Genomic DNA, 26,173 nt, shown 5'->3' on the forward strand with positions numbered 1-26,173 from the left:
ACAAAAGTCTTGCCCTTTGGGAACTTACAAATAAATCAATAATAAAAACTTCAGATAACTTCAGCAATGGTTAGTGCTACGAAGAACATGGAGCAAGGCACTGGGACACAGAGTGACTGGAAGGTAGAAAGGCCACTGTCGACTGACTGGCGAGGGAGGTCCTCTCAGAAAGTGGCACGTGGAAAGGACCTGCATGATGAAGAGGGGCACTCAAACATAGATCTCAGGCAGAGTTCTCCAAGTAGAAATAACCACAAGTGCACAGGCTCTAAGATTATAATGACCTCTATGTTTCCAAGGACAGAAGTGGTTTATCTGTGTTCTCTTGTAACCCTTTTAGCATGTTTTAAGCAATTATTTTGAATTCTGTTGGGCATTTTCTATATTTCCATTTCCTTGTGATCAGTTACTAGAAGTCTCCTGTGTTCCTTCGGCGGAGCCGTGTTTCCCTGACTCTTTGTGAGCCTGCAGCTTGTGTGGTTGTCTGCACATTTGAAGAAGCAGTCACCTCTTCAGACTATATGCACTGTGATTTTTTTTTAAATAAAAAGCAAGTCCTTCATCTATGGGTTGGGATACCCTGGAGCACACTATGACCCTGGGTCCAGCAGTACAGAGCGCCAAGTACAGGGGAGTGTGGCAGCTCCCTGTCTGGTAGCCAGAGGATGGGTTGGGCATGCTGATTTATCAGCTCAGACCACTGAGGTCCACAGTACCGACAACTGTTTGGTCTTTGACAAGAACTCAGGGAAGTCCATGGGAGGCTTCAAGGATTCTTGTGGTTCTCAGCGGTACCTCTGAATCCAGTGATTAGGGACCAGGACCAGCAGCACAGGCCAGGGCCAAGAGCAGGTGCACGGGCAGTTGAAGGGGCCCTGGTTGTCAGTGTATACTATGTGGCTACTGGGTAATGCCATAGGCAACACTGTGGTGGAGGCCATTGCTGGGAGTTAGTCCAGGGGCATAAGGTATAGAGTTGGGAGGCCTAGCTGCAGGTGACCCACTAGTACAGGCCAGTGACAGGATATAGGGTTGAATTCAGGCACAAGCAGCAGTCACTGTGGTTTCCTGTGGCTGCACAGTCTCCACATAGGCATGGGCATAGCGGCGGAGGCCAGTGATAGATTCAGGCTGGAGCTGTGCAGGTTCACAGCTGGGAGGACAAGTTGCAGGTGAGCCCAGGCATACAGGCCAAGGGCAGGAGATAGGGCCAAAGCTGAGCCCACAGGCAGCTCTGTGGGCCTTGGCTGTCAGTGTGTACTTCCAACGGCTACAGTATTTTCCCATGAGTACACACACATTAATGGAGGCCAGTGACAGGCATCAGGCCAGAGTCGTGCGAGTACCCAGCTATAAGGGGAGCCCTGAGGGAGTGCACACACAGTGGCGAGCATCAGCTGAGGAGGTCTTGACTGAAATCTCAGACTCACACAGCTGCAGAGGCCTGGACTGGCTGCCTGAGCAGGTCCTGGGGTCCCTGGGGGCAGATGGAGGAGAGGAAGCAGGGTAATTGAGAGTGACTCAGGTAACTGCAGTCAGTGAGCAAGAGTATCTGGGGCCAAACCCAGTGAAATCTGCAGTGGGTCTGTGGCAGTCAAGCTGGCCCTCGGTTTCTTCAATGAAGAAAAACCTTCCAGGGTTGTCTGTAGAGCAGGTCACTGGGAAACACAGTTGCTGCTGCTGTGTGGCATATATTGGTAGCCCCTGTTTTTTCCTCCTTGTTCCTAGCTGTTCCTATACTTCTCAACTTTGTCAATCTGGGGGGCACCAAGCAGAGGTACCTTCGTATGGTGTCCAAAAGGCTGGGGGAGTTCAGCGCTGTCCCTTCCCCTTTCCAGCGGGAAGTCCCCTCCTGGTGCTGAGCAATGTCAGCCTGGAGGATGGGATGACTCAGGCAAAATGAGGCTATTCTTCCTTTTTTGTGCAGTTATTCTCAGGTTTTTTGTTTCGTTGTGGTGCTGAGTTTCTTATGGGGATTCTAGAGCTGATTCTTGTTGGTGAGTAGCTGTCAATTGTTCATCTTAGTGAGGAGAAGGATCCTGGGCTCTCCTACACTGCTGTCCTGGGGACATCTAACTCCAAGGTTCCTGTCCAGAAAAACTGGTTGTACTCCTATGGTGAAATCCTTCACTGAAATGAGTAAAGACCAAAACAGAAATAAATCTGAGTTGTGTTTTGACATGTTACCTTTGAGATGTTTAATGAATAGCCAAGCATATCCCAGTGGGATTATCAAACAGGCCTGTGGATATTTGACTCTGAAGTTCAGAAGCTTAATAGATATTTCCTGCCCTAATGGGTCCTGTTTCAATTTGGAAACTGTAGACTGGAGAAATTAAGTGACATTAACAAGATCATAGCTAAGACATGGCAGGTATCCAGGCTCTTTCCAATAAAAACACTAACCCTGAAACAAAGAAGATATGGTGTCCCACCTGTCCCTCTTCCACTGACCTGCTTGGGAGGTTCACCTGGAGACTGAAGGAACTTGCAGGGATGGAGCTGTGTATTGGTGATTTACTTTTCTCCCACAAAATGGTAAGAGGCAAAAAAGAGAAGGGCTAATCACCCGAAATATAGTGGTGGGAAATATTCGGGTGGCTAACTCACCCGAAATATAGTGGACATTAGCATGCACAAATTTAACCTTCATGGTTTAACCACTTATAAATGATTCTGATTTCCATGATGGGTTGTGCTTTCACTAAGGTTACAAATTTGCATCAAGGTACTATCTGGCTTATATGTGTGAGTGAGACCCTTCACTATTGAGTGAGCCTAGTTGTCTGCCCAGTATCTACATCTCAAGTTGGCTTCATTGTTTCTACTTGTTTTTTTGTAAATGCTAAACAGATTTAATTTTAAAAATTTCATAACAATAAAAAGTGAATGACAAAAGTAAAAACCTCCCTAAAGGAAGAAGTTCATAGGATTCAAGCATAACTTCAGTGTTGTAGTTATTAAATTATTAGAGATTTGAAGTACTTCTTTAAATAGTTTAGTGCTGCCTTGTTGCATTTTGTGAGGGAAATCGCATTTGGGAATCACAATGTTCTAAAATGTATTCCTTATAAATTTTAGGATCTCATGTTATTATTTAAATGTCAGAAAATCTCTGGATTCTAGACTGAAAAGATATTCATTCTCATGAGAAAATTCTAAGACATTCATTAACGTGGAACACAATGAAGGTGAACTATGAGCACACTTGGTAGTGCAGCTTTCAGTCCGCTACACTCGGTGGTCAATGGCTGAGCAATACTGGAAACAGTCCAGTGAGTAGAACAACTGTTCCAGTTGCAACAGACACTCACCCAATTTAACAGGACTTGCAGTTAATATTCTGAACCAAGAGAACATGTTGCTAAAGAAAATTTCAGGGAATAAAATATACAAGTCTTTATTTTTTAAAGATTGTTTATTCATTTTTAGAGAGAGGGGCAGGGAGGAAGAAAGAGAGGGAAGAAACATTAATGTGTAAGAGAAACATCAATCAGTTGCCTACTGTATGTCCCCACCTGGGGACCTGACACACAACCCAGGCATGTGCCCTGACTGGGAATCAAACCAGCAACCTTTTGCTTTCTGGGATAACACCCAACCCACTGAGCCATACCAGTCAGGGCCAAATGTTGCCTTTTTAATTAAAAAAATATAAAATCTGACCCAGCAGCAAATATTTGAATTTGAGGAAGCACACATGTAACAATTAGAAGATTAAAAGCAGACTCTCAGCAAGTGCAAGGGATTCTGAATAGAACGCTGAAGTAATAACACAGGATGAGTCAGCAGTAGCTTGGTGTGGGCTTACAAAGGCTGCTACACAAACTACTACTAACATTTGTCCCAGAATGAGGGAGATGGGCACGTTCACCCCCACCAGTCTACATTTAAAGGGTCCTCCTTTTTCTTTTTTTAAAATTGTTCAAATACACTTTTCTGCCTTTTCTCCCGACCCCTCCCCACCACCCCAGCCCTCCCCACCTCCCTCCCCTGTTCCCACCCCCCCTTGTTATTGTCCATGTGTCCTTAATAATTGTTCCTACACACCCTTCACCCTTTTCCCCTATAATCTCCTCCCCTCCCCTCTCCCCTCTGGTCACTATCAGCCTGTCCTCAATTTCAGTGTCTCCAGTTGTATTTTGCTTGCTTGTTTGTTTTGTTATTTAGGTTCCTGTTAAAGGTAAGATCATATGGTATTTGTCTTTCACCACCTGGCTTATTTCACTCAGCATAATGCTTTCCAGTTCCACCCATGCTGTTGCAAAGGGTAGAACCTCCTTCTTTCTTTCTGCTGCATGGAATTCCATTGTGTAAATGTACCAGAGTGTTTTTGAGGACCCTCCTTATTCAATTTAGACCTTGAGCCTACACAAATAGTGCAGAGCTGAACTTTGATTCTTCAGGCTAGGTAAGGATAATGGGGAGAAAGAAATAGAAAGGTACTAAAGAGAGAGATTACAGAGTTTATCTAGACTTTAGTTTGTGTATATGGTTGTTGGTGTTTGTGTGTAATTAAATTTTCTTCCTCATTGAAAATAACACTCACCGTAAAAAAAAATCCAAACAATTAACAAAAACATAAAGTGAAAAATTTCATTGTTCTTTCTCCCAAGTCTAACTTCCAAAAGGAACCACGATTAACCCACGGTGTGTACTTTCACAAACACTTTTCTCTGTGCTTTCACCTACATGTTATGGATACATGCTTATAAATGGGTAAGGAGAGGGAGAGAAATCTTTATATTTCTTTCCAAAAGTAGGATCATACTGCATATGTTGTAGCGTAGCTCTCTGTTTTCACCTAATACAACAGGATCACCATTCCATGTCCATTCACGGAAAGCTACTTAAATTTTTAATGTTTTAAAAACACAGAATAAACATTCCATAGATTGAACGTGCCGTGATTTATGTAAAGAACTCTGGATCCATGGGCCTTCAGCTTGTTTGCAACTTTTCATCATCGGTATCACAAGCAATGCAGCATGGTAAATTTATATAGCAATGTCTGCCGGTGCATTTCTGTAGGACCAATTCTCGTAACAACTGCTGGGTCAACGTGTCCCCTCAAGTTGCAAATGCAAAGCCAGAAGCAGCTGCAAAGTGATTTCTCCCACTCTCCGGCGCCCAGCACCTCAGCAGAGGAATTCAGGACACGCAGGCGGAGAAGCAGGATACCACTCTGATAGGGTGCGAGTCTCTAAAAGCTTCCTGGCCAGAAGAAATCTCTTCTCTGACCTGTCTGTCCAAAGCCTGGGAATTCCCAGAAAAAAAAATAAAGTCCTCAATAGCCTTCTGCATCTCCTCGTCAGTGGAGTGGTAGCCTCACATAATTCGAGAGTGCTAATATCCTCTAGAGCTGAAATGTTGGCAGGACTTTATGTATCTAACTTAATAAGCACATCTTTCCCTTTTAGACTTGACAAAAAACTTTATAAAATTTTACTTCTCTGTCCTTGTGAATTTAGGGTACTAGATTAATTTGCCTTTTTAATCCTGAAGGATCATTCTTATAGTAATACCATATTTTCCCCAATACATAGTAGCTTCATAGCTTAGATACCTGGGCTTCTTTTAGAATAACATTTCTTCTCCCTCCCACCTGTCCAGTGAGTCAGGCACGGCAAAGAGTAGGTTGATTTTATAAGAAAATTGAGTCTCAGAAATGTTAAGGGACTAGTCTGGGACACATGAGGAGTACTCTTAGACTCTATCAGTGATGGGTTCATTATATGATGGGTGTAGAAGCTATTAAAAATGGGACCGAATTTGAACTGATCTTATGAAATATGCTGAAAGGTTTCTGAGTGTTTTTTGGTAAACACTTCTCCTTACTCAGTTCTTAAAATATGATGGTGTCTGTTTATTTACTTTTTTCTTATAAAATCAAAGTGTTTTTAATTATATTAATTAAAAGGTCTGATTAGCCTCATCATGCTTAAACTGAGTTCTTACTCCACTAAAATTGCTGTGACTAAAGCACAGATATGTGCAAGTTTATCACCAATGGATATATCAGGCCAGTTAACAGGGCAAGCTGGTGCCACCAGCAATGACACTAATAAGTGCTAGCCTTTCCATCATCGGTCATCCATCAAGATTTACTCATGTTAATTCATTTAATCCTCACTATAACTCCGTGAAGTGGGTTGTATTATTATCTCCCTTTTGAACACAAAGAAAATTAGGTGCTGAGCCACTGAGTAACTTGTCCAAGGTCATGTAGCAAGGAAGTGGAAGAGGTGGATAATAAACTCCCTTGGTCCAGCTCCACCACCCAGGCTCTGAAATCATGGGGCCACACTGCAATGTCAGAGGGCAGTTTCTCACTGTCCTGCGTCATGCTCAGGTGCTTCAAAAAGCTAGTGGCTTCAGGAAGCCACTTTCCTGAACTAATTTGTATATAGTAAGTTCAAAATAAACATAACTCTGGCCAGTCCAGAGAAACCAAAAAGACATTTGTAAAAATTCAATTTCCTCAAGACCCCTACTCTTAGTTGACAGTGACCGAATGTGACTCTATCATACTTTAGCTTTCATTGACTTTCCTGTGAGCCAAGAAAAATAATGGAAGGAATTCATTCAATTTTATTAGATTAATATTCCCTAGTGAGCTGTACAATAGGCCGCTCGTTCTCACCCACTGGTTCAAATTTCATCTAAATGTGGCCTTTACAACAACATTCTCTTTTTATCTAAAGTAGTGTTTAGTTACATAGTTGTAGGAAACTTTTGTTCTTTTCCTCTTGAGGCTTAATAGGCTTAACTATGTTTTTTTATCAGCAGTAGTCATATTTCAAAGCATTTTTATGGAGTATTCAATATCATAACAAACTCAAGATATAATCTTGACAATGCCACTAAAATTTAATAAAAAATTCTTAAATCTACTGGAGCCATTAGATATAGTCTTTAGCCACAGTGCCTGGGTTCAAATACTAGCTATGCCATTTATCAGCTCTGTGCTCCTGAGCAAATTACTCCATTGTTTTGTGGCTTTACTTCTTCATCTATAGTATGATATGGTATTAATATTAGTCAAGGTTCTACAGAGATAAAGAATCAATGTGATATACATAGATCCAAATGTAGACAGAGATTTATTTATGAGAGATTGGCTTATGCAGTTATGGAGGCTGAAATGTCTCATGACCTGCCATCTACAATCTGGAGGCCCAGGAAAACTACTGGGGTGGTTCTGATAAAACACAAGAATTGAGAACCAGGTAGGGAAACCAATGATGTAACTCCCAGTCCAAGTCTGAAAGCTCAAGAACCAAGAGTAACCATATCTAAACACATTAGACATGAGATGTCCTAGCTCAAGCAAAAAAGGCAAATTCACCCTTGCTCTGTTTTTTTTTTAATATTTAATCTTTATTGTATTTTTCCATTACCATTTAGTTCCCTTACATCCCCCTCCCTCCTGCAGTCACCACACTGTTGTCCATGTCTATGAGCCCTTTTTCCTTTTTGCTCAGTCCTTCACTTGCTAACCACACCCCCCACTAGCTATCATCTCTCCATCTATGAGTCTGTCCATGTTTTGCTGGTTAGTGCAGTTTTTTCATTAGACTCTACATATTAGTGAAATCATATGGTATATGTTTTTCTCTGATTGGCTTATTTAACTTAGCATAATGTTCTCCAGGTCCATACTGTTACAAAGGGTAAAATTTTCATCATTTTTACAGCTGAGTAAAATTCCATTATGTACATATCCCATAGTTGTTTTATTCGCTCATCTATTTATGGACATTTGGGCTGCTTCCATATCTTGGCAATTGTAAATAATGCTGCAGTGAACATATGGGTGCTTATGTTCTTTCCAATTAATGTCTTGAGTTCCTTTGGATATATTCCAGAAGCGAGATCACTGGGTGAAAAGGCAGATATATTTTTAATTGTTTGAGGCATCTCCACATTGCTTTCCACAGCGGCTGCACCAGTCTGCATTCCCACCCACAGTACAAAGGAGTTGCCCATTCTCCACATGCTCTTCAGCACTTGTCGTTTGTTGATTTATTGATGATATCCATTCTAACAGGTGTGAGATGGAATCTGACTGTGGTTTTTACTTGCATTTCTCTGATAACTAGTGATGTTGAGCATCTTTTCATATGTCTATGGGCCATCTGTATGTCCTCTTTGGAGAAGTGTCTATTCAAGTACTTTCTCCATTTTTAAAAATTGGGTTGTTTGGATTTGGGGGTTGAATTTTGTAAGTACTTTATAAATTTTGGATATTGAGTCCTTAACAGATGTATCAGCAAATATTCTCCCATTCTGTGAGTTGTCTTTTTGTTTTGTTGATGTTTTCCTTTGCTGTGCAAAAACTTTATAGTTTGATGTTGTCCCATTTTTTTCTTTTGTTTTCCTTGCCTAGGGAGATATATCTGATAAAACATTGCTATGAGCGATGTTCCAGATTTTGCCACCTATGTTTTCTTCTAGGATTTGTATGATTTTGGGTCTAACATTTAAGTCTTTAATTCATTTTGAATTTACTCTTGCACATAATGTAAGAAGGTGGTCTAGTTTCATTTTTCTGTAGGTATCTGTTCAGTTTTCCCTATAGCATTTATTGAATAAACTATCATTAGTCTATTGCTTGTGCTTGCTTCCTCTGTCAAATATTAATTGGCTGTAAAAGTATGAGTTTATTTCTGGGTTCTCTATTCTGTTCCATTGATCTAGGTGTCTGTTTTGATGCCAGTACCAGATTGTTTCGCTTACTATGGCCCTGTAGTATAGTTTCATATTAGGTAGCGTGACTTTTCCCACTTTGCTCTTCTGTCTCAGGATTTCCATTGCTATACAGAGTCTTTCATGGTTCCATATAAATTTTTGAAATATTTGTTCTAGTTCCTTGATACACCATTGGAATCTTGATAGAAATTGCATTGAATCTATACATTGCTTTGTGTAGTATGGACATTTTAATGATGTTAATGCTTCATATCCATGAACATGTTATGTGCTTCCACTTATTTGCATCTTCTTCACTTTCTTTCTTCAGTGTCTTATAATTTTCCATGTACAACTCTTTTACCTCCTTGGTTTGGCTTATTCCTCAGTATTTCATTCTTTTTGAAGCAATTGTGAATGGGATTGTTTTCTTAATTTCCCTTTCTGTTAGTTCATCATTGGTATATAATAATGCCACTGATTTCTGGGTATTTATTTTCTATCCTGCTAATTTGCTGAACTCATTTATCAGTGTTAGTGGTTTCATGGTAGAATCTTTGGGGTTCTCTATGTGCAGCGTCATGTCATCTGCAAATAAAGAAAGTTTTACTTCTTCCTTTCCAATTTGGGTGCCTTTTATTTCTTCTTCTCGTCTGATTGCTGCATCTAGGACTTCCAGTACTATGCTGAGCAAAAAGGGGGAAAGCCAACATCCCTATCTTGTTCCCAATCTTAAGGTGAATGCTTGTACTTTTTACCCATTGAGTACAATGCTGGCAGTGGATTTGTCATATATGGCCTTTATTATGTTTAAGTATGTTCTCTCTACTCCCACTTTGCTGAGCGTTTTTATCATAAAGGGATGCTGGATTTTATCAAAAACTTTTCCTGCATCTATTGATATGATCATGTGGGTTTTATCCTTCATTTTGTTTATGTGGTGAATCACTTTGATTGATTTGCAAATGTTGTATCAACTTTGAATTTCCAGAATAAATCCCACTTGATCATGGTGTATGATCTTTTTAACACATTGCTGTATTTCATTTGCTAATATATTGTTGAGGATTTTAGCATCAGGGATTATATATCTATGGGATATTCACCAGGGATATTGGCCTATAATTTTCTTTCTTTGTAGTGTCTTTATCTGGTTTTTGAGTTAGGATAATTCTAGCCTGGTAAAGTGAGTTTGAGAGCCTTCCCTCCTCTTGAATTTTATTAAATAGTTTGAGAAGCAGAGGTATTAGTTCTTCCAGGAATGTTTGGTAAAATTCACCCGTGAAGCCATCTGGTCCAGGGCATTTGTTAGGAGTTTATTATTATTATTATTATTATTTCAATTTCATTAGGTATAATCTGTCTATTCAGATTCTCTGATTATTTCCAATTTATTTTTGCAAAATTGTGTGTTTCTAGGAATTTATCCCTTTAGTCCAGGTTGTCCAGTTTGTTGGCATATAATTGTTCATAATATTTTCTTATGGTCCTTTGTATTTTTTTTGGTGTCAGTTGTTATTTCTCCTCTTTCATTTCTGGTTTTATTTATTTGGGTTCTTTCTCTTTTTTTTTTTCTTGATGAGTCTGGTTAAAGGTTTGTGAATCTTATTCATCTTTTCAAAGAACCAACTCTTGGATTCATTGATCTTTTGTATCTTTTTTTAGACTCTATTTCATTTATTTCTACTCTGATATTTATTATTTCTTCCTTCTACTCACTTTGGTCCTTGTTTTTCTCTTTCAGGTTTCTTTAAGTGTGAAGTTAGATTGTTTATTTGAACTTTGCCTTGTTTATTTGAGATAGGCCTATAATGCTATGAATTTTCCTCTTAGGATTGCCTTTCCTGAGTCCCACAGATTTTGGGTTGCTGCATCATCACTTTCATTTGTTTCAAGGTATTTTTTATTTCTTCCTTGATATCATTGTTGACTTATTCATTGGTTAATAACATGTTATTTAGCTTCCATGTCTTTATGTGTTTTTCAGTGTTCTTCTTGTAATTAACTTCTAGTTTCATAGCATTGTGCTAAGAGAAGATGCTTGATATGATTCCAATCTCCTTAAATTTATTGAGACTTGTTTTGTGTCATAATATGTTGTCTATCCTAGAAAACGTTCCATGTGCACTTCAAAAGTATGTATATTCTGCTGCTTTAGGGTGAAATGCTCTGCAGAGATCAGTTAAATTCATTTGATCTAGCATGTTGTTTAAGACCACTTTCTCCTTGTTGATTTTCTGCCTGGTAGAACTATCCATTGAAGTCAATGGGGTGTTAAAAATTCCCCACTATGACTGTACTTCTGTCCATCTCTCCTCTTATATCCATCAAAATTGCTTCACATATTTAGGTGCCCCTATATTGAGTGCATAAATGTTTACTAGGGTTATATCCTTTTGTTGGAATATTCACTTTATCATTACATAGTGTCCTTCTTTGTCCCTTACTGTAGCCTTCATTTTAAAGTCTGTTTTGTTGGGTATAAGTACTGCTATCCCACCTTTTTTAAAAAAATTTTCCCTTTGCATGACATATCTTTTTCCATCCCTTTACTTTTAGTTTGTGTATATCTTTCGATCCGAGATGGCTCTTTTGAGAGCAGCACATAGATGGGTATTTTTTTCTTATCCATTCAGCTACCCCATGTGTTTTGCTCAGAGCATTTATGCTATTTACATTTAAGGTGATTATTGATAGTTACATATGTAGTGCCCTTTTATTGTTAGACTGTTTTCTCTTTTTCTTCTTCTTCTTAAAGCAAGCCCTTTAACATTTGTTGAAGGATTGATTTGATGTTAGCAAACTCCTTTAGCTTTTTCTTGTCTGGGAAGCTCCTTATTTCTCCTTCAATTTTAAATAATAGCCTGGCTGAGTAAAGTAGCCTTGGTTGTATGTCCTTGCTTTTCATCGCTTTGAATATTTCATGCCCCTTCCTTCTGTCCTGAAATGTTTCTGTTGAGTAATTAGATGCCTGTCTAATAGGCGCTCTCTTGTAGGTAACTACTTATTTTCTCTTGCAGTTGTTAGGATTCTCTCCTTGTCTTTAAGCCTTATCATTTTAATTATGATGTGTTGATTTAAGCCTCTTCGGGTCCAACTTGTTTGGGACTCTGAATGTCCTGGACTTGTGTGGCTTTTTCCTTCACCAGATTAGGGAAGTTTTCAGTCATTATTTCTTCAAATAGGCTCTCAACCCTTGCTCACTCTCTTCTAGTATTCCCATGATGTGGCTGTTGTTACGCTTCATGTTTTCCAAAATGTTTCTTAAGTTCTTCTGATTTTTTAAAATTGTTTTCTTTTTGCCACTCTGCCTGGGTGTTTTTTTCTACCTTGTCTTTCAAGTCACTGATTCTATCATCTGCTTCATCTAACCTACTGTTTATTTCTTCCAGTGTATTATTTATCTCAGGTAATGCATTCTTTATTTCTGACTGGTCCTTTTTTATGGTTCCCATGTCTTTTCTCATGCTGTCGAGTAGCCTTACCATCATTACTCTAAACTCTCTATGTGATAGATTGCTTACTTCCATTTCATCTAGTTCTTCTGGAGAATTCTCTTGTTCTTTCATTTGGAGCCTGTTTCTTTGTCTTCCTACTTTGACTGTTTCTTTGTATTTTCTTCCTTAGATGTGAAACTGATCAATCATGAACCTGTTTAAGTGCCACAGGATGGGGCTGAGTAATTCCTGCAGGCAGGGCTATTAGTTCCCCTCAGGCTGATGCCACTTGGAGAGGAGTGCTCTGCCTGAGAAAGATGTCTCTGCAATATGGAGAATGACTCAGCATAGGGATTCTGGCTGGTTATCTCCCCTCACCCACCAGCCCCGGATGCTCCTTAAGCAGCTCTAATCTACTCAGCCCTCCCTATGCCAGAGCCCAGGGTAAGAGGCTGCAAATGAAATTTTGTGTGTTGGCCTTTTAAGAGAATTTCTGTGTCTCTGGCCATCTCTCCCTGGAAGACAGAAACCCTACTGCTTTTCAGAACTGGGCGTTATTTAGGTTTCTTCCTGGCTCTGCTGCTGTAGGCTGGAAAGCCCAGCTTGGGGTTTAAACCCCACACTTCTCAGGGGGGACCCCCAGCCACTGAAATATCCCTCTGGCACCTCAACTGCAGACTGTGAGAGTCAAGCCAGCCCTTTCGTGCTTCTTCCCACCATCTCTACCAGTCACACTGTGGTGAAGTGGTTTCTTCTGTTTGTTGTTATAAGGCTTCTCTCCATATAGCATTCAGTTGGTTATTGTAGTTAATTTCCCTACAATGTAGTTGTAATTCCATCCAGATTGGTCCTGGGAGAAGGTTACTGTAGCTTCCACTTGCTCCTCCACAATCTTGGATTGACCTCCTCTGTTTCTCTCTTCTACTCAGACCCTCAAAAATTAGATGATGCCCACCACATCAGGTACAGCAATCTTCTTCACCCAGTCTACTGATTTAAATGCTAATCTCTTCCAGAAAAGTCCACACAGAAAAAAAAACCCATAAATAATGTCTTACCAGCTATTTGGGCATCCCTTAGCCCAGTCAAATTGACACATGAAAAGGCTGAGAATTTATAGAGTGTTCACTATGCCAGGAGCTGGTCAAAGCTCTTTATATGTGTTACTCATTAAATCCTTACAACTACTGAAATACTAATATTATCCCCAGTTTAGTGGTGATGGAACAGGCACAGAATGGTTAAGGAACTTTTCTAAAGAAATAATCAAAAGCTAGTAAGCAATAGAGTCTGGACATGAACTTAACCTATTTAGTTACAAATCTAAAGTCTTAGTTGCTGCTACATGTTGCATTTTTGAAAATCTGTTTGAAACAGCAACAAACTTCCAAATCTACCTTTCAAAGGCACATATGTTCTCCCATGGTTTTCCCACTCATACCTTCTGTCTGTGAGTAGCCAGACCAACCCGTTTGCCAGTCAGATGGCCCTCGTGGTCTATCCACATAGACTATGATTAAGATGACTTAAACATCAGATTGACTTATTTCTCTAACTCCAACTCATCCAAATCCCTTTGTCTACCACCAGATTAATACCATTCATTCCACTAGGTGCTCGGTAAGGGCTCATTAGAGAACAAAATTCCTCACTAGAAACCCATGCAGTAATGGAAGCATTGTAAAAGCTTTCCCCCGCTCTGAGACAAAATTCTATATAAGAAGACCTATAGAGAAAGACTGAGAAGTAAAATCTTACAATAAAAATTCTTTTTTTAAATATTCAATTATTTATGGTTGATTTTATAGAAAAAAAAACAAAAAAGCAAAAATGGAAATTTGCCTTGTTAGTTTGGTTGTGACAAATACTTTATTTTCATTACTCTCAAGCATTTAAACCAAAATACATAAGTAGATCAACTTAGAGGACAATATCTCAAAATATATTTTGCTGTTTGCTATAATAAAACTCAGTTTTCTCTTTTCATTTTGATAGAACCAGTTAGTTGCCCAAGTCCAGTGCTATTCATGCTACTTGAAGTGAATCAAATCCTTTCAAGAACAGAGCTTTGATTTTTGGAAAAACTGTGGAAGGTCACTTTTTAAAGTCTAAATATTGTATACTAAATTTTTATCAGTCATTGTGATTATATAACAGTTTTTTTAGTGAAAAATCATGTTTCTTAAATGAGGCTTTAAAAAAAGAAAATGAATAAAAATAATATTTTCTGGGCTGATGAGAAATTATGTTTAAAAGCACTGGTCAGTACTTCTGAGGAAGCATTTCAAATCCTCCACAGTAGGAAGGCTTCAGCTAGGCCTAGAACTGGCAACTGCAGAAGCATGATGTGAGAATTCTGAAACACCTATCTACCTCTAAAAGAAGTACATAGAAGCTTAAAAGCATAGAATCTCAAGTTTTGAAGAAGTGTAATGGTCAAACACTGCAACCAATCTGTCTACATTTTAACTCTCTCTATAGTCCAAAAATGTCACCACCAGCCTATGAATCACACCTCTGTTGACAAAAAAAAAACTATCTTCTTCATTAAGCTCTAAATGCTATTCAGTCATTCCTCATAAGGTCCAACTTTAAGACATTTTCTAGCTCACAAGTGTTTCATTTATATTTGTATCCTCAACACCTAGTAGACAGACAAGTAGACAACGTAGACATACAAGTGCTCCATGAAGATGGCTGAATTGAGTTGAAATGAAATGAATTTCCTTGGGTCATATACTACCTTCATGTTTTATTTCTCCAACTAGATTATAAACTCTATGAGGTATCTTGTTTCATATATCTTTGTATCTTCTGCATCCTATATCATTCTATATAGAATATCCTAAATAATTACTTGTTGAATTAAAAATGTGAATGAATGAATGAATGAATGAATAATTGAATAAACAAATCTTACTTCTAGGCTATTCTCCAGGAACATGTCTTTATACTGCTTTTCAAAATTAGAGACTAACATTCAGATTCTATTTCCAAGACTTCAAAGAATAACTTCAATTACAATTTTCCAATAACTAGAAATTCTTCACAAGCAGCCTGTAAGAATGTATATTAAAACTTGTACTTAGCTCCTTGATCTTTGAAGCTGTTTATCTCCTTCTTTGGAGTATGCAAGGGTTTTAAATATATAGTTTATTAGAATTGAAAGGCTTTTCTATATCTTATTTCTGTCTATTACTGTATTTTGAATCTATAAATATAACAGATTGAAAAAATATTTAAAAGCAAACTACATTCACATGTCTAATGAGATTTTCACATTCTTTTTGTACTCAGGGGAGACACTGAATATGAAAATGAGCAATTGAAACTGAGTAGAACAAAAAATATAGTATAGAGTATAAGAGTTCTAAAAAGGACTTTATCTTTTCAGTATAATAAATAGAAGTCTTTGGTGAAATGTTTTTGAAAATATGGAAGTTGACATTTAATTACTCATATTTCAAACTTTGTCACTTTAGTTGGCTTGATGAAATGGTACATACACAAAGTATGCTCTTGCTCAAATTCTGAGTCTGCTACAAACAAGCTGGGTGGTGTTGGACAAGCTACTGTATTTTTCAGACCATAAGACATAATTTTTCTCCCAAAATTTGGGAGGGAAGTAGGGGTGTGGCTTATAGTCTGAATGTAGCTTACCTAGCTGGTAAATATAGTTTGCATTTACATTGGTGAAATATTATGTTATTTTTGTCATTAAATATTTTACCACATTTTTTGCTTCAAATTTTTTTTCCTATTTGCCTCCTCTAAAACCTAGGTGTGTGTTATGGTCTGGTGCATGTTATAGTCCTAAAAATATGGTACCAAAACTTTCTGTGCCTCAGTTTTCTCCCTGTAAAGAGAATTTTTGATGATTAATACATATAAAGTATTTAGCAAGCCCTGGCTGGTGTAGCTCGGTGGATTGAGCACGGGCCTGCAAACCAGACAATCGCAGTTCGATTCCCAGTCAGGGCACATTCCTGGGTTGCAGGCCAGTTCCCTGCAGGCCAATTCCCAGCAGGGGACGCATGAAAGGCAACCATACATTGATGTTTCTCTCACTCTCTCCTTCCCTTCCCCTCTAAAGATAAATAAATTAAATTTTAAAAAAAGTATTTAGCACAGTGGAAGTAATCCATAATTATCAGCTATTATTATTAACACACACACAGAGAATACTGCATGGGTATTTAATGAAAAAATGATCTCAAAATACTATTACTAACATTTATACTATTAGAAAGGGCATATACTTTAAAATCAGTCACTTTATGAAGCTGTTTAATTATGTAGGAAATGTTGCCTTTACTCGGTTAATTTTGGAAATTTTTTTGAAATTGCCTTATAAAACTACTTTATAAGCAATTCAAAGCAGAGACTTAACATCATACTTTTTTTTAAGCAGTAGTAAGACCCTACCATATTACTCAACTTAGTCATAAAACTTTGAGATAGAAACTTAACCATTTACCAAAGGAAAAAACTATCCATCATTGGTAAGAATCAAGACAAGATTCTGAAAATGCAGAAATTGATTACAGAAGGTGTTTTGCACAGTGGTATTATTAAATTTAATGTCTGCTACCCTAAAAATTTTTAAAGATGAATGATATATATTTGGCCATATAAGTTTTATGAATATTTTCTTTACTATCTATTTGACTTACATATTTTGTATATGTAGTACTTTATTACTACAATATTGTATTTTATTATTATATAGGAAACGTAAGAGTTTAAGGAATGATTAGTAAAAACCAAGATGGATGGTAGGAGTGTCAGGTCCTGTGCAGGCCTGAGCTCTCTGTTCAGGCTCTAACACACACTAGAGTGGTCCCAGAAGCTTGTCCAAGTGCCAGAGATTACCTTTTATTTTGCCCAGGAGGGGGAAAACATGACAGGAAAAAGCAAACCCCTTTCTAGACTCTGACATGCTCCTACACACTGGGGAAGGAAATCCTCTCCTGGCTATCCTAGATATAAGGGTTTCCTCACCTTAATTTCTTAGGTATAGGTTACAAGTCAAAGAGTGGTCTTCATTTCCACATCTGTTCTTAGTCACCAGGTCTTGGATATAATAACTGTTCTGCAGAAACAGAAGAACTGTGTTTCATCTTGTGAGCAAGGCAGTGATTGTTCTTTGTTCCAGGTTATCTTAGTTGTGTAGCAAAGACAGAGAGTGTCCTTTCAGAGCAAAGTGCAGGTTTACTTACGGTCTTAGAAGATACGGTATCACCTTCCAGAGCAAAGGAGAGACATGCTTACCATCCAGTACAGTAAAGACAATGCATCCCTTTGGAGCAAAGGCTAACTGATCATTATAGATTAAATTTGGGTTTCCTAAACTCAGGATTCTCCTGTAATGCCACTCTTCAGGTGTGTAGGTATTTTCATATTGCCAGTGGGAACTGGGACTCAAGGAACTAATGAAAAAAAAACACAGCTGTTATTCTGGCTACTGCTATTGTTATAAATAATAAACTATCTTTTATTTTTGATCCATGAGTTTCATGTCTTATACCAGCATCCTTGAAACTGTGTCAGGCTAACTTGTTAGAATGCAGATGGGATAAAGCCTCAAGACCCTCCACAGTTCTTAAAGACCGCCTAGAAATCAGAGAGAACACTATGCAAAAAGAGTAGTCTAGAACAGTGCTGTCCAACAGGAATATAATTATAGCTGCATGTAAATTTAAATTTCTAGTAGTTTTATTAAACATTTTTTTAAAATAGGTAAAATTAACTTGAGTAACATTTTATTTAACACAGTATACCGAAAGTATTATTTTAATATGGTAATCAATGTAAAAATAGACATATTTTACATTCTTTTGTTATGCTAAGGCTTTGAAATCAAATGTATATGCTCACCCACAGCATATCTCTATTCAGATTAGCCAGGTTTCCCAAGCTTGGTGGCCACATGCGTGGCCACACGCATGTGGCCACCAAGCATGGTCACAGGACTGGTCCACGTAGGTCTCGGAGAATGAGGCGCAACTAGAGCAAGACAACCCAAGGATGTTCCATGGATATAAATGGGGTTCTAGGAAAAACAGATGGCACGTTTGCTTAAGTTCAAGAAGTTCTCAATCATGCAAAGTCCGATTTTTTTTTGCAAGGCTCCTCATACTTAAGACTATAGTCTTAATACTAGACTATAATACTTAAAAATATGGTTTTCTTCATTTATTTGGCTGGGAAAAAATGTGTTTCAGAGCATTTTGTGGGATCAGTGTTCAGTGTCATACACTTGGGAACTGCTGACACAGACTGGGTTTTCTAGGTCAGCCGTGATTTCACATATTCTGTCCTCTGGTCCTCTGAAGCATTTGTGTGTTACGACTTTAGGTCTGGAAATCTTAATCACCAAATGCACCGCTCTGCTAACTCAAAGTTCTCTCCACCCTGCTGCATTCCCATTTTAGCCCTCACGACTTCTTACTCTCCAAACTACACCACACACCACTATCCCATTAATTGGTTAAGTCACAGTTTTAAGCCTTTCGCAGTCTCCCCATTTTTTCCTACATATACACACATGTGCATTGTTTCCTAGTGCTGGCTTAGCAAACCGAGTAGCTTAAACAACACAATAACTATCTCATAGTTCTGGGGCTAGATTTATGAGATCAAGGCATCTACAAGTGGGTCCTTCCGAGGGCGCCAAGGTGGGATGCGCTGCGTGCCTCTCACCCAGCTCCTGGGCGCTCGCTGGCCATTTTCAGTGCCCCCATCTCTGCTTTCATTGTCTCCTGTTGCTCTTCTTCTGCATGAGTCTGTGTCCATATTCTCCCTTTCAATAGAAATCCCAATTGGATTGGGGGCTGACCTTTAATATTACCTCATCTTAATTAATCACATCCACAAGGATCCTATTGCAAGTAAGGTCACATTCTAAGATACTCGCAGGTTGGGACTTTCACATATGACTTTGAAGGGGACACAGTTCAAGCCGTAATAACATGTGAAAAATGCACTTAACAAATATAATGAGTGTTTACTGTATGCCAAGATCCCATCCTCTTTTTCCCAACCTGCGGTTTCAACCCTGTTTCCCACTGCTTCCCTACAAATACCTTAGATTACATCTAAACTCACTATTTCCTTAAACAGCTGTACTTTCTCATTGTATTAATTTCTCATTGCTGTTGTAACAAATTAGCACTTAGGAGCTTAAAAACAGAAATGTATTGTCTTATAGTTCTGGAGGTGAGAAATCAGACATGGGTTTTATAGACTGAATCAAGGTGTCAGCAGAGGTGCCTTCCTTGTAGAAGCTCTTCCTTCTAGAGGGGAGAATCTGTTTCCTTGCCTTTTTCAGCTCCTGGAGGCCCAGCAATCTTTGGCTCATGGCCCCTTCCTCCATCTTCAAGGCTAGTTGTATAGTAGCTTTGGGAATCTCTCTCTCTCTCTCTCTCTCTCTCTCTCTGCTTCTGCCATCACATCTCCTTCTGTAACATTGACCTGTATCCCTTAAGGACCTTTGTGATTACATGGGATCACAAAAATTCCAGGATAACCTCCCTATTCCAAGAGCCTTAACTTAATCACAAGTGCCAAGAATGTTTTGCCATGTAATGTAACATATTTGCAGGTTTCAGGCCCTAGGACGCAGACATCTTTCAGAGACAATTATTCTGTGTCCACACCCAGGTTGCTCCCTCCCCCTGAAAATCCCTACAGCATCCTTGTGTTTGAAACCTTCATCATTTTTCAAGTTCAAGATAAAATAAATCTTATTAAAAAGATTTTTCCAATCCTCTAGTCAAATATGCTTTCTTCCTCTCCTGAACTCCCAGGATGCTGTGTCTGTACCATTTCTCCCTTACTTTCTGGTACACTAGAGTTGTTTCTGCTCTTGTCCTATCTCTCCTATTAGCAGCGAGCTCTAGAAGGCAGGGAACACATTTTACTCCTTTGTGGATTCCCGTGATCTCTCTCAGTTGTTTGTAATTATTAATAGTACTTGCCCCAATTTTTTAATTTACTGATTATTAATAAGTCTGTTAGGTCTGAATGGGGACAAATTGGATTCTCTTGGCAGCCAAGAGGCAATCCTGGGTAATGTGTTCAATTTCAACTTATTTCAACTACTTCACCATTTTCTGTGTTTTAAAGAGAGGCAATAGGTGTAGGTAAAGAACATGAGCTTTAATATCAGACTGACTACATGCTATAAAATCCCATTTGTATAGAATTTTAGAAAAGACCAAATTGTGGTGACAGAATCACATCAAAAGTTGCTGGGGCAAAGGGGAGGGAGGGCTATGCCATCAAAAGGACTTGAGGGAACTTTCAGGGTGACAGAATATTCTAGATCATGACTGTGACAACAGTTACAATGCTGTATGAAAGCATCAAACATCAAATTTTGCAACTTATTATATGCAAATTATACTTCAAAAAAGCAGATTTTAAAATATTGAGCAAGTTAGGGACAGCAGAGACAAAGTAAAATTTTAGATCCAAGTTGCAGAAGTGTACAGAGCAAGAAAAAAACAGGAAATATGTAAGTCTTCATTTAAAAGAAGGGGAAGCAGCCCCAGCTGGTGTGGCTCAGTGGGTTGAGCACTGGCCTGCAAACCAAAGGATCACTAGTTCAATTCCTAGTCAGGGCACATGCCTGGGTTGTAGGCCAGGTCTCCAGTAGAGGGTCCATGAGAGGCAACCACACATTGATATTTCTCTCCCTTTTTTTCTACCTCCCTTAACCTCTGACTTAAAGTAAATAAATGAAAATATTTTAAAATAATAAAAATAGCCCTGGAGCGTAGCTCAGTGTATTGAGCATGGGCCCCTGTGAAGCAGGGAGTTGTCGATTCGATTCCCAGTCAGGGCACATGCCTGGGTTGCGGGCCAGGTTCCCAGTGAGGGACTTATGAGAGGCAGCCACACATTGATGTTTCTCTCCCACTCTTTCTCCTCTCTCTAAAAATAAATAAATAAATTTTAAAAATAAAAATAAAACAGGGAGAAACTGAAGAGTTCAGAATAATAAATTCACATGAGACAAACAACCTTCTAGGCACAAAAATAGTCAAAGGAAAATAGTAACAACAGGTAAGGTGCTGCATTTTTTGCTCATTAGTACTTTAAGTTCAGCAAAAACAGCACACCTTACTAGCCAATGACACAAGAACAGCTAAAATGACAAATAGCACAGTCAAATGTAGTAATTGAAAATAATAAAGTACAAAGTAACTAGAAGGATGGATTTCCTGCAGAGGTGTGCTCTGAGCCAGATTTTGAAAAAAGTGATCGCATTGGCAGGAGCAATACTCCAGCTGGGAAAGAATATCATGAGCAAAGAATTGGAATCAATAACATCAGAGGAAATAATAACATCAGAAAGCGTTATTGATTTTCCAATTACTGTATATTTCTTACTGTAGTCTTGAAATGACACTTAAAGTCTATCACAAGTCACGACTCTTCCCTGAAAACGTCCCTGTCACATCATCCCCAATCAAATGCTGTAACTTCATGAATGCTTCATTCTGTGCCTCACAAATTGCATCCTGCTTTGTTTTCCAACTGTCCAATGGGTTCTACTACACTGTTCCCGGGGGCAGGAATTGTGCGTGTATGTTGTTTCCAAAATGTTTAGTATAGTTCACAGCATAGCATAAGCACTAAATAAGACAAAACATTGATTAATAAAATCTAAGACCTACCTCCAAAAGAAGTAGGAACATGTTATTTCTTCAGCAAAAACATTTCGCCTTGAAGTACAGAAATGTGGTAAATCCCACAGGGAATCCTCAGGGTAGCATTGCTGTTGTGGCCTTTCTGTCCTTCTCCCTTCTGCTAATCTTCCTTGAAGGGATGAAACATACCTGTGAAGTAGATCCAGCTGAATCCCAAGCCCCGCTGTGGTCCCCATAGGGGCTGCAAAATAAAAACCCTTCTCTCCATGTTCAGTGGTCATTGACTGCTATCATGCTGGAGCTTTACAAGCTGAACTCTCTTTAACCTTGAAATCCATGGAGCAGAAATATCTCCAAGTGGGTCTAACCTCATTGTTTTTGATGTTTCTCCAATCTGATTTCCCTTTTTTTATCATTATTTATTCTTATTTATTTAGCCCAAGTTTCCTAGGAGTTGTTGGTTTAAAAGAAACAACTTTAAATAATACTTAATGAATCTGCTTTCTGGAGTCATATTGGCTTGTTCCTTTGAATTAGGCCAATTAAGGTGCAACGTAATAGGCTTATGCTACTCCTGTATTTTCTTTTTTGTCCCAACCATTTTTATTGCCAAATGGTCTACCAGGGTTTGTTTGTCAGTCCTCACAGGAGTGCATGGGGAACACACAGATATTTTTCTGGATAAGGTTTTGCTACATCTCACATTTAGTTCAGAGTGATTTTATTCTTTGTTTTGCTCAGAGTTTAACAATTCATATTACAATCTACTCCCACAAATACAATTAGGAAATGGTATTCTAAAGATCCCATAAAAATGCAAATCACAGGTACAGTCTGCCTTGGAATTAATAGCAAGATATTTTCCTTTACTATATAGCTCTCTCTTTGGCAACTCTGACAGAAGATCATTAGTCACCCTTTGGGTATATTTTACTCTACTTAGCATTATTCCTCCCCAGAATATCTAAAAAATAGACACAATACCAAATATCTATATTTGTGAAAACATCCCTTTGACAAACAATATTTTCAATCCTTCATACATATAATGTTGCAGAGACCCCACCTCACCTTTCTTGGAGTAACGTGTACCCCTCAGGATCTCATATGACATTACTAAAGTCTTAGTATGCTTAGATGGGGAAACCCCAGAAATAAGTTTGGGAGGTGATGTTTCCTCTGCATTTCTGGAAGCAAAGAAAATAGACTAACTCTCCTAAATGTTCTCCTAACAACTAGAAATGATTTCAGTGTTTCTGTATCCATGCAACTAAGGTGAGCATAGCAGAATCAGCAGTACATACTGATAAAAAAAATACATCATTCAAACATATAAAGGATTTTTTTTCAGCTTCATGAAAATAGGAAGAAGTTATACCCTGACTCGACAGGACAAGAAAACTTTTCCTTCCATGACTGAGTGCCATGTACTAAGATTCCCTGTACTAGGTAGGTTTTTAATGCCAGATGTCAAGAGGAGCTTAGAGAGATCCTCTCTCCTCCAATTTACTCTTCTCTTTTACAGATGCAGAGCCAAGATTCAAACCCAGGTGGTACAGCTCCTTACATTTAACTACCACAGCTGAGATTGAAAGTGCAATTAGAGTTCAAAGAAGAAATCAGGCTAAAGCAGCTGGGAAAAAAATTCACAATGGAACTGGAGCATATCTTTGAATGCCTAGAATATTAAGTGAACCAAGAACAAGGGTTAGGGTACTCTATGCAGGAGGAATAGTGTGAAGAAAGGATGAGAAGCAAGAACACACAGGATGAACAGTCTTAGTATTCCCCCATCAATAATAATGTTATTTTTATTATTATTATATTTTTTAGCACTAATTATATGCCAGGAAGTTTGTTAAGTACTTTATATGGATTATTTAATTTCATTCATAGAATAATTTATGTAGAGGTAAATATTCTTATTTTCCCAATCATTATAAGGAAATCAAAGTTCAGAGTGTTGAAGAAACTTCTCTAGGGTTAGAACTGAGATACATACTCTTAAACATTATATCCTATTCCAAGTAAGTGGACCCAATGGGTGGTTTTGCAGCTATTAAACAGGATGTATAAACCTCAGAAAAAGATAATCACAATCATATCATGTTCATCTATTTACATTTTTAGCCACTTCTTTCTCATTTTTCAACATGCAAATTCCAAATTTAACCATCCCATTGGATTTATTGTGTGCCTTAAACAGCATTCACCGAAAAAAAAAAAGTTTATTTCCAAAAAAAAAAAAAACAAGAAGAACTTAGCCACAGAACATGCACAGACCTGGACTGTCTCCATGTAAAGATAATTCCAAGGAAAAACATTAATTTGGAGAGTACCCAGTAGGTATTAACTGGCCTGAAAGATATATAGTCACTCACCCAAGTCACAGCTTTACAAAAATTATAGCAGTATGTTTCTTCACTTTGAATCAGATTCAATTGTTCAATCGTAACTGCCCAATCTTAAATAAGCAATGTTCTGACAGAATACCAAGCCTTTCGAAAAGGAGTGTATATTCTCCTTGACACCACTCAGATACCTTCCAGAGGATATGGGTGGCAGGAACGTTTAAAAATTATTTCACCAAAGTGCTCAGAGAGCCCCCCTCAAATCACCTCATCCAAAGCACTCTTATTCTCTGTTCCTTCAGCTATTTGCCCTGTAATTTCGTTTAGTTTTCATAAAAAAATTAATATTGATTTCTCACAAAATGCTTTCAGTATATGTAGACTTGGTCTCAGCAGACTCTAAGTTCCTTGGAGATACGATGGGTTCTCCAGCACCTATACGACCCTTCCTCCAGGGCTCCATATACAGCTAATCATGAACCACCTCCATGAAACTGTCCATGTCTTTGGTCAGCTACAAAATTAGTTCTTCACTCGGTAGACATAATTTAAACAGGAGTGTATCTTTGAGTCATTTGGGATTTAGACCATGTGAAAAAAAGAAGTAGAATTTTCATTCAGCTATAAAAGTCCTCCTTTGACGGACTGCCTCGTCTTGAGTGTGAAAACAGACAAAAACTGTTGTAAAGCTTTGAACGGAGGCAATGGTGATGAATGCTTCACAGGCACGGTGCACAATTGTCATAAACCTCTGTTTTCAAGCAAGAAGTAAAAATGGAAATAAGAAAACACTTTATAGTTGTCTTTTGTAAATAGTTATCCATTCACCCATAGCAACCTAACAAAAATTTGGGATAATACACTCCAGAAGAACTCACCTCCCTTTAGACAGGGCAAATGAGTGGAAGAACAGAAAAGTCAGGGAAGGTTGCTATTAAAAGGGATCATTAAGATTTTCTTTCCTCTCAAATTCTGGTTAAGTGCTAATTAGTATGCTTAGAGGAAGATAAGAGATCATCTCTGCTTCCTCCAAGAATTAAACAACAGGTTTGTTTTCTTTCTCAACTGAAATTAAATTTCAACCTTATAGAGAATGATTTAGAGATTTAAGAGCTTTTTATGTGGGGTTTATGAGGTTTTATTTTTAACTTGTATGATGGTGCTTTCTTTGTATCATTTCTCTATCATTTCTGTGACTCCAAATGTATATGTATTAGCCTCACAATTGAATTAGGAATTCTTGAAACTGTATCTCCTTTCAAGGAAGAGAATTGTACACAAAAATAAGCAACTGCTGGTTAAGAAAAGGAGGAATTAACACCATTTTAAGCACAAGAAACATGTGGCAGGTCCTGTGCATGACCGGGCCTTTTCTGCCTAGACAGACTTGAGCCATTTCTTTCCATCTTTCCTAGGGCTCTTCTCAGAGAGGGGCCCAGATCCTCTCTGCTCTGGCACAGTACAAACAAACCTGGGAGCTCTAACTTCCCCCTGAGCCTGAGAATTCCGACTGTGGGGTTGAAAGGGAGGTAGTTCAGGACCCTATTCTCCAACACTCAGCAGCATCTACCCTTTTCCTCTGACTCTCCCTCTTCTCCAACCCTTGGTTGTGGGATGGCAAGTCTTCCCTGATCCATCTCAAGGTCTTCCAAGGTTCTTGCTTAAACTTGGAGTCCTCCTGTTCCCTTCAGGGTCAAGACTAGGAACTCAAGCCTAAATGAAACTCCTTTTCTCTTTTTCCCTGAGCCATCTTTTTCCTGAGGCATTAAGCCCAGACTAGCCTAGTGCTGCCTGAATTGGAGATGGAGTGGAGATGAAAAAGAACTTATCAGCAGAGAATTACTGTGAGGGTGTGTGTAGTAGGAAAACGAAATCCCTTATGCGTAGGAGAAAACACTTCCCTGAATTGGATAGAGGTTCACACATACAACATTCAAACATGGAGATGACATGAAGGGTTGTCATAAGCATATGTTTGTGATATAGTCTTTCCTATAAGTTGGCCAGGCAACTGATTGGCTAGCTGCCTACTGAGCAA

At 38.5% G+C, this 26,173-nt stretch overlaps 1 pseudogene; it reads right to left on the reverse strand.

The window, feature by feature from the left end:
* Positions 1-1,038: 1,038 nt before the first annotated feature.
* The window catches only part of LOC119045555 (transmembrane protein 59-like), a 38,732-nt pseudogene continuing 13,597 nt past the window's right edge, over positions 1,039-26,173 (reverse strand).

The sequence above is a fragment of the Artibeus jamaicensis genome, unplaced genomic scaffold (assembly GCF_021234435.1).
Source record: "Artibeus jamaicensis isolate MK-2021 breed Jamaican fruit bat unplaced genomic scaffold, CSHL_Jam_final contig_233, whole genome shotgun sequence".
Taxonomy (NCBI): Eukaryota; Metazoa; Chordata; class Mammalia; order Chiroptera; family Phyllostomidae; genus Artibeus; species Artibeus jamaicensis.